The sequence below is a fragment of the Monodon monoceros genome, unplaced genomic scaffold, assembly GCF_005190385.1.
Source record: "Monodon monoceros isolate NGI ecotype Baffin Bay Population unplaced genomic scaffold, NGI_Narwhal_1 Super_Scaffold_21, whole genome shotgun sequence".
In the NCBI taxonomy this organism is placed as follows: Eukaryota; Metazoa; Chordata; class Mammalia; order Artiodactyla; family Monodontidae; genus Monodon; species Monodon monoceros.
Window position 1 is genome coordinate 16,439,732 of NW_021703778.1, and position 15,613 is coordinate 16,455,344.

Genomic DNA, 15,613 nt, shown 5'->3' on the forward strand with positions numbered 1-15,613 from the left:
TGGGCAAATGACTTGAATAGACATTTCTCTAAAGGAAATAAATGGCCAACAAGTATGTGAAAAGACGTTCAACATCACTAATTATTAAGAAAATGCAAAACAAAACCACAATGAGATATCACCTCACATTCATTAGAATGGCTAATTTTTTTTAATCACAGAAAATAGCAAGTAGGTAAAACGGTACGTTTACGGTAGAAAATGTATGGCAGTTCCTGAAAATAATGAAACATATACCCAAAAGAACTGAAGGCAGAGACTGAAACAGATATTTGTATACTCCTGTTTATAGCAGCATTATTCCACAATAGCCGAAAGATAGAAGCAGTCCAAGTCTCCAACAATGGATGAATGCATAAAGAAAATGATACATGTACATACAATGTCATATTATTCAGCGTGTAAAAAGAAGGAAATTCTGACACATGATGCAACATGGATGAACCTTGAAGACTTATGTAAGTGAAATAAGCCAGTCTCAAATGGGCAAATACTGCATGATTCCACATACATGAGATAGAGTACTCAAATTCATAGAGACAAAAGTTAGAATGGTTGCCAGGGGCTAGGGAAAAGGTGAATGGGGAGTTATTATTTAATGGACAAAGTTTCTGATTGGAAAGATTAAAAAAAAGTTCTGGAGATGAACGATAGTGATGGTTGCACATCACTGTGAATGTACTCAATGCCACTGAACTGTACACTTAAAAATAGGTAAAATGACAGATTTTATGTTATGAATATTTTACCCAATAAAAAAGGTTTACATTGTTTTCTAATTATAATTTTTCAAGGTAATTTGCTATTTAATTTATTTAGAGAAAAATGAAGAAAATCTAACAAGAATAAGCTTTGAAAATATTCTAGAGGAGCAAAGACTTTAAAGCTTTTAGAAGAGTTTATAAATTTGTTTTCCAGAGGATACAGAGAGCAAAGTCACATAAAGGTAAGAGTATAACAAAATTTCATATCTGGGTCACTTAACTTTAGCAATTATTTTCTTGAAAAGTATATTTAAAAATTTTTAAATAATAGCATCAATAAACTAATGTAAACTCTGAGATATCACTGAATTTTCTACCTACATTTTGTTGATTTTAATATTAAAATTTTATGTAAAACAGTAAGCTTGAATGGTAATTATTTTTCTGTATTCAAATAGAAAGATACAATTCAATACTGAGTGACTTTTCCTTAAATGGATTGTGAATGTGTAACACTTCTAACTTTGCTTTTTTTTTTTTTAAACTGAAGGGAGATAGAGTTGAGTTAGTCATACTACTAATACTGTGGCATATTATCATCACTAGTTTATTCAAGGTCCCTCTCTTATTTTTACATCATCACATTCATCCCTATCCTTTTCCCACTCTACTACTCAGCTACAGGCATTTGCTCTAATGTATTTAATGTGTCCTTAGATAAATTTGATGTTTGAAAAATATGTTTTATGCAAGTATTTTAAATTTGCATAGTGTGCTACTGTAGATCTCTTAACTTTTTTCTTTTCAACAGCCATACGTTTTAAGCACTATTCTGTAGCTGCAAGTATATCTGAGCCACTGCTTCTCACTGATGCATCACACTCTAATGCTCTAGTCATCCAGTTCCCTGGTGATGGGATCCAATTTGTAACCACATGCCTTTTTCATGTTTGCAGGGTGAACACCCGCAAGAGTGAGATTGCAGGGGCCAGGGTATAATTTGTTTTCCTGAAGTTCTACTCAGCTGTTCCAAAGCAGCAGTACTAGTTTGCACTTTCAGTGGCAGTGCCTGAAGGTTCCTGTCAGTCAACCACTCACTAACACTTGATGTTACCAGGCTTTCTAATTTGTCCTAATCAGGTGAGCATAAAGTGGTATTTCATTATTCCAAATTGTATTTTTCTAATCATGATGATCATCTTTAAGCAACCGTTTCCTTTTGTATATATTTTTATCCATATACATTTTTAGCAATTTAGGTATTCTGTTCTAAGGAAGGGTTTGATTTATTATCTATTTGTGTTGATGTGCAGGGGTTCCTTACATAGTCTAGATATTTATTGCTTATTGGTTTTAAATGTTGCCAATATTTTCTGCCACCTATGCCATTAACTAGGTCTCTATTGTCTAGTTAATCAGAAATCTTTATTTTTAATACGGTGAAATACATTAATTGTTTTATTGTGATTTGGGTTTAGGGGCCTTAGGAAAGTTATTACAAAGATATCTTTTACATTGATTTCTATTAATTTTATACTTTTGTCTTTCATGTTTAGATCTTTAATCCATGAGAAATCATTTTGGTATGTGATATACTACAGGGATCCAATATTATTTTTCTCCATATTATGAGTCACTTTTTTCCAGTTCCATCTACCAAAAGAACCATTCTTTTCCTGAATGATTTATGAGGCCACATCTATTGTATGCTAAGTTCCCACAGAGATGGGATGTTCTTCAGGTCTCTGATTTGCTTCTCACAATAGTCTATTTGTTCTTACACTACTATCACACTATTTTTTAAATCGATTTGTATTGATTGTACCATTTATCTGGTAGGATAAGACACCTACATAGCTCCATTTTTAAAAATTGCTCTAGCTATTCATAGACCTTTATTCTTCTACATAAAATCTGTATGGGAATTGCATTAAATTCTTAGGTTAATCCGGAGAGAAGTGGCAGCTTTACCATTTTAGTCATTGCACCTTGAATATGAGGTAATTTCCATCCATTTTTTTCTTCTTTTAGTATTTTAAAAGCAACTTTAACAATTTCTCTATTAAAGTCTTATGTATTCCTTGTTAGACATACATAACCTAACCCTTGTTAGGTTAAAGTCTTAATGCTTAATTTTTGTTGCTATCTTATATTTTTCCAGTGAGTTATTGCTGGTATTAAAATGTATTGAATTTTACTAGAAGAGTTTTTATCTGGCAATCTTTTTGAACTTTCTTACTGGTTCTAATAGTTTGCCTATATAGAAGTGAGTATGTCATTTCTCTTGCAAACATTTTCTCTCATATTGTCTGACAGGCTCTACACTTTATGGAACACTAGTGAGCAGAGAGATCATCTTTGGTTTGTTGCCAGTATTAAAGCAAATCAGTCTAAATTTTTTCCACTGAGTATGCTTTTGCTTTAGGCCTCTGCTAGATGGACATTTTAAGTCAAGAATGTCTTTTAATTTATTTCCAGCATTATTGAGGTATAAGTGACAAAAATTGTACAATATATGTATAAGGTATACAATGTGATGATTTGATATATGTATGCATTGTGAAATTATTACCACAAACAAGCTATTAACATATCCATAACCTCACATACTAACCACTTTGTATGTGTGTTATATGAACACAAGATCTAGTCTCAGCAAATTTCAAGTATATAATACAGTCTTATTAACTATAGTCAACATGCTGTACATTAGATTCCCAGATTTTATTCATCTTATAACTGAAAGTTTTTACCCTTTGGTCAACATCTCTCCATTTCCCCCACCTTCCAGCCCCAGGCAATAACCATTCTACTCTCAGATAGTATGAGTTCAAGTTATATCCATACACATACACACACACACACACACACACACACACATTTTCTTTATCCATTCATCTGTCAACAGACACTTAGATTCTTTCTATATTTTGGCTGTAGGGGACAATGCTGCTGTGAACGTTGGACCAGTTCAGGTAACTCTTCGAGATCCTGATTCCAATTCCTTTACATATATATATACTCAAAAATGGGATTCTAGATCATATGGTAGTTCTATTTTTAACTTTTCTGAGGAGCCCCTACACTGATTTCCATAAAGGCTATATCAATTTACATTCCCATCAAAAGTGTATAAGGTTTCCCTTTTCTCCACATCCCTGTCCACACAAAAAGTGCTTGTCTTTTTGGTAATAGCCATCCTGACAGTTACACCTCATTGTTGTTTTGATTTACATTTCACTGATGATTAGTGATGTTGAGCATCTAATCAAATACCTGTTGGACATCTGTATGTCTCCTTTGGATGATGTCTAAATAAGATCCTTTGCCCATTTTTACATCTTGCTATTGAGGTGTGTGTGTTTCTTATATATTTTGGATATTAACCCTTTATTAGATGTATGGCTTGTAAATATTTTCTCCCATTCCATATACTGCCTTTTCATTCTGTTGTTTTCCATAATGTTTCCTCTGCTGTTGCAGAAACTTTTTACTTTGAAGTATTCCCACTTGTTCATTTTTGCTTTTGTTTACTTTGGTTTCTGTGTTACATCCAAAAAAGCATTGCCAAGCCCAGTGTCAAGAAGAATTTTCTCAATGTTTTCACTTAGGAATTTTATGGTTTCAGGTCTTACATGTAACAAGTCTTTAGTACATTTTGAGTTAATTATTTTTTATGGTGTAAGACAAGGGTCCAATTTCATTCCTTTGCAGACAGCTATCCATATTTTCCTACACCATTTATTAAGGAGACTATCATTTTCCCCATTGTGTGTTCTTGACATCTTTGTGAAAGATTAATTGACATATGTGTGTGGGTTTATCTCTGAACTCTCTTTTGTTTCCATTGGTCTATGAGTCAGTTTTTAATGCCAGTAAGATACTGTTTTGATTACTATAGCTTTGCAATATAGTTTGAAATCAGGAAGTGTGATGCCTACAGCTTTGTTTTTCTTTTCATTACTGTTTCTATACCCTTATTTATTATTGGTCTGGTCAGATTCTTAGTCTTAGTAGTTTGTGTTTCTAGGAATTTACCCATTTCTTCAGGTTCCAATTTGTTAACATATGATTACTGACAGTAGTCTCCTATGATTCCTTTTTATTTCTATGGTATCAGTTGTAATGTCTCATCTTATTTCTAATTTTAATTACTTATGTTGAGTCTTCTCTCTTTCTTGGTTAGTCCACCTAAAGGTTTGTCAACTTTGCTTATCTTTTCAAAAACCAACTCTTAGTTTCATTGATTTTTTTTTTCTATTCTCATTTGTATTCTTGTTCTGTTTCATTTCTTGTTGCCCTGATCTTTTGAATCTCCTTTCTGCTAACTTTGGGCTTACTTTGTTCTTTGACATGTACAATTAGGTTGTTTATTTAAGATATTTAAGGTACTTTTTTCTTACTGTAGGCATTTACTGCTATAAACTTTCCTTAGTTTTTGCTTTTGATGCATCGCATGAGTTTTGGTATGCCATGTTTCCGATTTGTCTCAAGTTATTTTTTTGATAGCCCTTTGATTTCTTCTTTGACCCGTTAGTTGTTCAGGATCTTGTTGTTTAATTTCCACACATTTGTGACTTCTGCAATTTTTCTTTTATTTTTGGTATCTAGGTTCATACCACTGTTATCAGAAAAGATACCTGATATGATTTCAATCTTCTTAAATTGTTAACACTTGTTTTGCAGTCTAGCATATGATCTATGCTGGAAAATGTTCTGTGTACTCTTAGAAGAATGTGTGTTCTGTAACTGTTGGATAGATTGGTCTGTATGTCTTTTAGATCCACTTGTCTGTAGTGTTATTCAAGTCTGCTGTTTCCTTGTTGATTTTCCATCTGGATGATCTATCCATTGTTGAAGTAAAGTATTGAAATCCCTTACTACTATTATTATACTGCTGTCTCTATCTCGCTTCAGATCTGTCAGAATATTTGCTTTATATATTTAAGTGCTCCAATGTTTGGTATATATAATTTTTATATACTCTTGACAAATGGACTCCTTCATAATGGTGATCTTCTTTGTCTCTTGTGACAGACTGTGACTGAAAGTTTAGTGTGCCTGATAAAAGTATAGGACCTCTACTGTCTTTGGTTACTATTCACATAGAATATCTTTTTCCATATATTCACTTTCAGCCAATTTGTGTCCTTAAAGCTAAACTGAGCTTTAAGTACTCAGCATACTGCTGGATCCTGCTTTTAAAAATCCAGTCAGGCACTCTGTGTCTTTTGACTGGAGAATTTAATCCATTTGAATTTAAAGTAACTATTGATAGGTAAGGAGTTATAGCCATTTTGTTAACTGTTTTCTAGTTCCTTTTTTTCTTCCTCTCTTGCTGTCTTCCTTTATGATTTATTGATTTTTTGAAGTGATATGCTTTGATTTCTCTATCTGTTGTGTATCTGCTGAGGTTTTTTTCTTTGTAGTTACCATGAGGCTCACAAACATCTTAAAGTTATAACAGTCTATTTTAAACTAATAATGACAACTTCAATTGCATACAAAAATGCTACACTTTTACTTCTCCCCCTACCTCTTTTATGCTATTGACATCACACTTAACTCTCTTGATACTGTGTATCCATTAACAAATTATTGCAGCTATAGTTAAATGTAATACTTTTGTCTTTTAACATTTATACCTGAGGTAAAATTATATATAATTTGTATATATAAATATATTTATAATGTATATATATTTATATATATAATTTATATATACCACCATTACAGTATTATTCTGAATTTGACTATATAGTTATCTTTACCAGTGAGTTTTATACTTTATATATTTTCCTGTTGTAACTTAGTGTCCTTTCCTTTCAGCCTGAAAATTTCCCCTTAGCATTTCTTATAAGGCAGATCTAATGGTGATAAACTCCTTCACCTTTTATTTGTCTGGGAATGTCTTCATCTGTCCTCATTTCTGAAGGACAATTTTTTCATGTATAGTGTTCTTGGTTGGCAGGGTTTTTGTTTTCTTTCATCTCTTTGAATATATTATCACACTCTTGTGTCCTGCAAGGTTTCTGCTAAGAAAACTGCTGAAAGCCTTATGAGGGGAGGGGAGGCTTTATGTGGCAAGTCATTTTTCTCTTGCTTCTTTCAAAATTCTTCCTTTGTATTTGACTATTGACAATTTAATTATAATGTGTCTCATGGTAGTCTTCTTTGGGTTGAGCTTGCTTGGGGTCCTTTAAGCTTCACGAATCTGGGTGTCATTATGCCTTCTAAGATTTGGGAAGTTTTCAGCTTTATTTCTTTGAATGAACCCTCTGCTCCTTTCTCTCTCTCTTGTCCTTCTGGAATTCCCATAATGTGTATATTCACTTGTTTAATTATGTCCCATAAGTCCCATTTGCTTTCTTCTTTTTCATGTGCTTTCCTCACTCTAATTTCAAATGGTCTGTCTTCAAGTTTGCTTGTTATTTCTTTTTGCATGGTCAATTAAGCTTTTGAAGCTCTCTAGAATTCTTAAGTTCTGTCGTTGTATTCTTCAGCCTCAGGATTTTTCATCTGTTCTTTGTTTATGGTTTCTGTTAGTTTATTAAACTTCTCATTTTGTTCATGCATTTCCCTGATCTCATTTAGTTGTCTATAGTGTGTTTTTTTGCATATCATTGAGCTCCTTTAAGGTGATTAGTTTGAATTCTTTGTCAGGCAATTAGTAGATCTCCATTTTGTTGGGGTCAGTTACTGGAGCTGCATCAGTTTCCTTTGGTGGTGTTATGTTTGCCTGATTTTCATGATCCTTATAATCTTGCATTGGTGTCTATGCATTTTAAGGCACAAACACCACTTTCAGTCTTTACAGTGTGGTTTTAGCAGGTAAAGACCTTCTCTTGTTGGGTTCCTAGATGATGGAATTTGCTCTGGTATTGCAGTTAAGTGTGCTTGGAGCCAGATCATATGGCTGCTGCTGCAGGTATAGGCAGGCATGACTCCCAGCAGGTCTCTGGGCTGGCAGGATCACTCCTGGACCTCAGGTGAAAGTGGCTGGAGCCAGATAACAGGCTGATAAAAGGGTCCATAGCCAGACCAAGGTTGGAGGGCCTGCTACCCACAGCATATGTGTGGATCTCTACCTGGATCCCACAAAGGCACTATTGTCCAGGGATAGGATAGCTGCCAAATTATTGTTGCTGTGTGGTGTTACCAGTGGATGTTCTCTTATTCTGCCATCTTGATGATGTCACTCTCTGAATGCTTCTTAAAACTATCTACTGAGATTTTAATTTTTATTGAAGTATAGTTGATTTATGATATTGTGTTAGTTTCAAGTGTACAACAAAGTGATTCAGTTATACAAACACACACACACAAACACACATCTTTTCAAATTAGAGTTTTCCTCTTTTCCAGATACATGCCCAGGAGTGGGATTGCTGGATCATATGTTAACTCTATTTTTAGATTTTCAAGGAACCTCCATACTGTTTTCCATAGTGGCTGCACCAACTTATATTCCCACCAACAGTGTAGGAGGGGTCCGTTTTCTCCACAACCACTCCAGCATTTATTATTTGTAGACTTTTTGATGACAGCCATTCTGACTGGCGTGATGTGATACCTCATGTAGTTTTGATTTGCATTTCTCTAATAATTAGTGATGCTGAGCATCTTTTCATGTGCCTGTTGCCCATCTGTATGTCTTCTTTGGAGAAATGTCTATTTAGGACTTCTGCCCATTTTCTGATTGGGTTGCTTGTTTTATTAGTATTGAGATGTATGACCTCTTTGTATATCTTGGAAATTAAGCCCTTGTTGGTCACATTGTTTGCAAATATTTTCTCCCAGTCTGTAGGTCGTCTTTTTGTTTTGTTTAGAACTTTCTCCACTAGCTGATTAGAGTGTTGGATTTAATTACTAGATCTTCTCAATATTCTTACATTCCATCTTTTCTTGTGTGTGTGCCAAACTCTGCCTGTCAGTTTAAATGTGTCCCTTATAAATGACCTATTTTGATGCACCTTTTTAACTCCAATTTCCATTTTTGTAACAGCTATTACATTAGGGCTTATTTCTCTATTATTTCTTATATATTATACTGTATTTTCTATCTATTATAATTTTACTTATATTTTCTAGAGTCAGTTTATTTCTGCCTTACACATGACTCTGCTAACAGTTTTTAATCTGGTTTCCTCATTGGCCTGAATGACTCTTTCTAGAAGATACACCGTAGTCTGACACTCTTTTATCCAATCTTCCTTCCTTCATTCTCGTGTTAGACCTCCATCACAATTTCAAGGCTCTCCTGGCCAACATCTGCTCCATCTCTCCCTTATCTTTCACAAGCATTTTCTCCCAATAATCTAGCACAATTCAAATTCTGTCTTGAAACCTGCTTCACAGGAGACATTTTTGTCATTGATCTCAGAGGAAATGCTTTCAATATTTTGTCATTAAGTATAATGTTTTCTGAGTTATTCTTTTTTGCAGATTCCCTTTATCAGATAAAGACCCCCTCCTCTTCTATTATTAGTTTCTGAGTTGTTTTTTTTTTTAACATGACTATGTTTTGAATTTTACTTAATACTTACCTGCATCTATTAAGGTTATCAAATGATATTATTCCTCAATTCTGTAATATGGCAGATTGTACTAATTAATATTTTTGTTTTCATTGAGGTATAACATAGTAAAGTAGGTAAAGTGCATAATCCAAAGTATACAGTTCAATGAATTCTCACATTTGTATATAACCATATATCTACCACCAAAATCAAAGTCAAGATATAGAACATTTCCATCACCACAGAAATTTTCCTTTTGCTCTTCCCAGTCATCACCCACTCTCACCCAAAACTAATCACCATTCTGATTTCAATCACCACTGATTATTTTGTCTATCTTGAACGTCACATGAATAGAATCATACAGTATGTACTCATGTCTGTATTCTCTCAGTCAACATTAATTTGTGAGATTTATCCAAGTTGTTGCATATATCAGTGGTTCATTCTTTTTTCCTTTAATCACTGTTTTGTATTGCATTGTATAAACATATAATGAACACTTGGTTTGCTTCAAGTTGTTGACTATCAGAAATAGAGATGCTATGGAACAATTTGTACATGACATCTGGTAGGCTTATGTACTCGTTTATCTAGGGTAAACACCTAGAAGTGTAATTGAAGGGCTGTAAGTTATGCATATGATTAAATTTACTAGATAATGCCAAACATTTTTTTACATCCCCACAAGCCACAGATGAAAGTTGCATTTGCTGGACATTCTTGGGAGTAGTCGATATTACCATGTTTTTTCTATTTCAGCCATTCTGGTGTGTTTGAAGTAGCATGTAATTGCAATCATGGTGTTAATATACATATCCCTGTTGCATAATTACATTGAGCATCATTTTCTATGTTTAGTCATCATCTGGATCTCTTTAGTGACATGGCTGTTCAGGTCTTTTGCCAATTTTTCAAAGTGGGTTATTCTGTTTTTTACTTATTGATTGTAGGAATTCTTAACGTATTCTGAATACAAATCTTTTATCACATGTATGTATTCCAAATTTTATTTCCCAGTATCTTGCTTGATTTTTCACTCTATTAGTATTTCAGTCAACAGAAGTTCTTAATTTTAGTGAAGACCAATTTATAATTTTTTAATTTATCTTTGTTTCCAATATTAGAAATTTCTGCCTACTTAAAGAAGATGCATTTCTCTAGTAGTAGTATGGTTCATTATTTCATTTTGATTTCTGATTCTTCTCAAATTAATAATTATTCATGGTATTCAGAAGCACTAGAGTGCCTGATGACTGAGTCTAGGTAAATTCAACTGGCAGATTCACTCAGTCTGTATTTTTTAAAGAGCCTCTTTCATAGTGGACGTTCTTTGATGAGCATTAAATGTGATACTACACACTGTGGGACCTGTGAGTTTATCTATCTGATTCTTTTTAAACTCCTTTTTCCCCACTCTATTTTTTCTCTTTCTAGGCTTCTGACCAACCAGAGAAGTCATTCACTACTACCAATGAGCAAGTATTCTTACCTCAGGCTACTTCCCTTTACATGCTAAGTGGACGAGCACATACAACCTGAGCTCTGACCTTTGGGAGGATTTCTCCTTGGAGGATTACCTGTCTTTCAGCACCACCTGAGTATGGAGTTAATATAGCAACAATCCATTTTTAACTTGCATCTATATACAAGGTGATCCTTCCATGAATCTTGTTTGGCTTTTTTCCTCTTCCATCAGCTAGACATAAGGGACTCTCCCACCTTCTGACTGATATATCTATGGATGTGATCTGAGGAGGTGCTGATGGTGGATGACATGGAGGTCTGAGTCATCAGCTCATTCAGCTTAACTTGAGCCCTCTGGCCTTACTCATGCCCTATCTTGGATGCACAGCAGCTACCCTAGAATAGATTGCTATTGGACCCACCTGTCATTTTAATATGAATCATCTGACAAAAACCAGATTTTGATTAAGTTATAGTTTCATAGAAACTTGATGTCCCACAGACAGTAGTTCTCTATCAAGGTCCAGATTTTTATGTCAGCTTTGCCCTAAGGATATATATTTTTATTCTGCTAGTTGAGCTTGCCATAAACTCCATATTCATCTTTCCAACCACTTCATATAATAGAGCCTATCAGTTCATAGGATTCAAGCATCTTGTCTGCTTAACCCTAGACTGCACCTGCACCAGAGCTCTTTCCTGAGTCCCATTCAAAGCTGGCAGCATCACCTGGTAGGTATATGGGTCAGGTGAGTATTTCCAAGTTTCAAATATGCATCCTCCAGAACCCAAATATGATTGATTACCAGTTAAAGATACATGCTTAAGTTGCTGACCTCTTAATTTCAAATACATTTTAGATATTCTGCATTTGTACTCGTCTACCCTCAAAATTACTGTTTTTGATATTGTAAGTCTATCTTTGGGGGTGTGTATGCCTTAACTGCTTATTTTGCATACAAATTGTACTACTTTTGTCTTTTAACCCCTAGCTTTGTGTGTGGATGATTTACTACCTCTACTGTATGTTTGCCTTAGTAGCAAGCTTTTCTATTTCATAGTTTTCTTGTTTCTAGCTGTGGCCTTTTCTTTTCTGCCTAGAGAAGTTCCTTTAGCATTTTTTGTAAAGCTTGTTTGGTGGTGAACTCTTTTAGCTTTTGCTTCTCTGTAAAGCTTTAATTTCTCCGTCAAATCTGAACAAGAACCTTACTGAGTGTTCTTGGTTATAGGTTTTTCTCTTTCATTACTTTATCATTGCCACTCCCTTCTGGCCTGCAAGGTTTCTGCTGAAAAATCAGCTGATAGCCTTATGGGAGTTCCCTTGTATGTTATTTGTTACTCTTAATATTCTTTTAGTCATTTTGATTGACTGATTACACTGTGTCTGCGGTGTTCCTCTGTGGGTTAATCCTGTATGGAACTCTCCACAATTCCTGGACTTGGGTGACAGTTTCCTTCCCTCAGGTTAGAGAACTTTTCAGCTATTATTTCTTCAAATATTTTCTCAAGCCTTTCTCTTCTCCTTTTGGGACCCTGATCATGCAAATATTAGCGTGCTTTATGTTGTCCCAGAGGTCTCTGAAACTGTCCTCATTTCTCTTCATTCTTTTTTCTTTGTTCAGCAGCAGTGATTTCCACTACTTTGTTTTCCAGCTCATTGATCTGGTCCTCTGCCTCATTTAGTCTATTATTGATACCGTGTAGTGTATTTTTCATGTCAGTTATTGTATTCTTTAATTCTGTTTGGTTGTTATATTTTCTAATTATTTGTTAAAAACTTCTAATTTCTCACTCTGTGCATCCAGTCTCCTCACGAGTTCTTTGATCATCTTTATGATCATTACTCCAAATTGTTCCTTGCGTAGATTGCCTATCTATCTCTACATCACTTAGTTCTGCAGTTTTATCTTGTTCCTTTCTCTGAAACATATTCCTTTGTCACTTCATTTTGTCTAAATAGTTACTTGTATTTTTATGTATGTGGTAGGTTGGTTATGTTTGACCTTGGAGAAATGGCCCTCTATAGGAGACAACCTATGCATCCCAGAAGTGCACTCTCCTCTCTTCACCCAAGGGCAGGGGGCCAGCTGGTCCCAGGGTGGTCACTGGCATGCGTCTGTGGACTCAGTCTGAAGGCTGCTGGACTATAGTTTTCTTGCTTCTGGTTTCTGCTCACTGGTGGGTGAAGCTAATCTAGAGACTTCTGAAGGACTGATGCCTGCACCCTGGTGGATGGAGGTGAGTCTTGGTCCTCTGGGGGGCAAGGCGATGTCCAGAGGTGTGTCTACAGGTGGCTGTGTGCTCATGAGGTCTTTAGGAAGCCTGTCGGGTGGCACTGTTTCCAGGAGAGCTCATGCAGATGAACGCTCACTGATAATACCTGCCACCAGTGTCTAAGTCCCCAGGGTGGGCCACAGCTGCACCCCGACTCCCCAGGAGACCCTCTAAGACCATCAGGTATGTCTGGCCCAGGCTCCTGTCAAATTACTGCTTTTGCTCTTGGTCCCAGTGCGCATGAGGTTTTATGTGTACTCTTTTAAGAGTGAAGTGTGTTTTCCCCAATCCTGTGTAGCTTCTGCACTCAAGCCCTGCTGGCCTTCATATCCAAATGCTCTGGGGGCTCCTTTTCCCCAGGCTAGGGGGCCTGATGTGGGACTCAGAACTCTCACTCCTGTGGGAAAATCTCTCTAATTCAATTATGCTCCAGTTGGTGGGTCAACCACCTGGGCGACATGGGATTTGATTATATCATTAATCAGCCCCTCCTATGTGCCTCGTTTTATGTCTTTATGTATCTTTCTGGTAGGTTTCAGTCTTTTTCAACAATGATCCTTCTGCGGAGTGTTGGATTTTGGTGTGCTCCTGAGTGGGGGTGAGCTTAGGGTACTTCTATTCTGCCATCTTGGCCACTCTATAGCTATTTTCTTTATGGTATCAGGGATTACACCAAACATCTTAAAGTTTGAAATAGTAATGGTCAGGAGAAAGTGTCAAAATGGCAGCATAGAAAGACGCGAGCTCACCCCTTCCTACAAAAAAACACCAAAATCACAACTAGCTTCTAAGTAGCGACTTACAAAAAAATGCTAGAACAAAAAAGATAACCTACTTTCACAAAGCAAGAAGAAACCACAATGAGACAGTAGGAGGGTGATAAAATCAACTCCCATACTTGCCAGGTGGGCAACGTATAAAGTGGAAAATAATTATACCACAGAAGTTCTCCCACCAGAATGAAAGTCCTGAGGCCCACATCAGGCTTCCCAGCCTTGAGGTCTGGCAACAGGAGGAGGAGACCCCAGAGAATCTGGCTTTGAGAACCGGTAAGGTTTGATCACAGGAATTCCACAGGACTTGGGGAAACAAAAACTCTACTCTTGGAGGGCACACACAAGGCCTCCTGCACACCATGACCCAGGGAAAAAAGCAGTGACTTCGTAAGAGACTGGGCCAAATCCACTTACTAGTATTGGAGGGTGTCCAGCAGAGCCGGGGATGGCTGTGGCCCACTGCAGGGACAAGACACCGGCAGCAGTAGTTCTTGGGAGTACTCATTGGCGTTAACACTCCTGGAGGCCACCATTTTCTCCCAAAAACCTAGATCCACCCAACAGCCTGTAGGCTCCAGTGCTGGGACACCTTAGGCCAAACAACCAAGGAACAAGACCCAGTTCCACCCACCAGTGGGCAGGAATCAGTCCTTCCCACTGGGAAGCCTGCATAAGCCTCTTAAACAGCCTCATCCACCAGAGGGCAGACAGCAGAAGGAAGAAGAACTACAATTCTGGAGCCTGCAGAACAGAAACCTCAATCAAAGTTACACAAAATGACATGGCAGAGGAATATGTCCCAGGTGAAGTAACAAAACCCCAGAAGAACAATTAAGTGAATTGGAGATAGCCAATCTACTGGAAAAAGAATTCAGAGTAACGATACTGAAGATGATCCAAGATCTCGGAAAAAGAATGGAGGCACAGATCGAGAGGATACAAGAAATGTTTAACAAAGACCTACCAGAACTAAGGAACAAACAGATGAACAATACAATAACTTAAATGAAAAATACACTAGAAGGAATTGATAGCAGAATAACTGAGGCAGAAAAACTGATAAGTGAGCTGGAAGACATAATGGTGGAAATCACTGCCACCTAACAGAATAAAGAAAAAAGAATGAAAAGAAATGAAGACAGTATTAGAGACCTCTGGGACAACATTAAAACACCAACATTTGTATTCTAGGGGTCCCAGAAGAACAGAGAAAGGACCTGAGAAAATATTTGAAGAGATAATAGCTGAAAACCTCCCTAATATAGGAAAGGAAGCAGTCACCCAAGTCCAGGAAGTGCAGAGTCCCAAGGAGGAACACACCAAGACACATAGTAATCAAGTTGACAAAAACGAAAGACAAAGAAAAAATATTAAAAGCAACAAGGGAAAAGCAACAAATAACATACAAGGAACTCCCATAAGGTTATCAGCTGATTTCTCAGCAGAAACTCCGCAGGGCAAAAGGGAGTGGCACGATATATTTAAAGTGATGAACGGGAAGAACCTACAACCAAGAATACTCTACCCAGCAAGTTTCTCATTCAGATTCGAAGGAAAAATCAAAAAGCTTTAAAGACAAGCAAAAGCTAAGAGAATTCAGCACCACCAGACCAGCTTTGCAACAAATGCTAAAGGAAATTCTCTAAGCAGAAAAGGCCACAACTAGAAACAAGAAAATTACGATTGGAAAAGCTCACAGCTAAAGGCAAATATATAGTAAAGGGAGGAAATCAGCTGCACACAAATATGATATCAAAACCAGCAACTGTGAGGACAGCACAAATGCAGGATATTGAAAATGCATCTAAAATTAAAAGACCAGCAACTTACAACAATCTTGGTTATATATAGATGGCTATATCCAAACCTCATG

The 15,613-nt window shown here is 36.4% G+C and overlaps 1 long non-coding RNA gene across 2 annotated transcripts; it reads left to right on the forward strand.

Moving 5' to 3' along the window:
- Positions 1-14,773, forward strand: LOC114903461. Of its 2 annotated transcripts, XR_003795734.1 has the most exons (5): positions 1-458; positions 820-946; positions 1,661-1,844; positions 10,661-10,876; positions 11,365-14,773. It is a non-coding gene; the product is annotated as an uncharacterized LOC114903461 (long non-coding RNA). The 2 variants fall into 2 exon arrangements; XR_003795733.1 differs by having other exon boundaries at positions 10,661-14,773.
- The last annotated feature ends 840 nt before the right edge of the window (positions 14,774-15,613 follow it).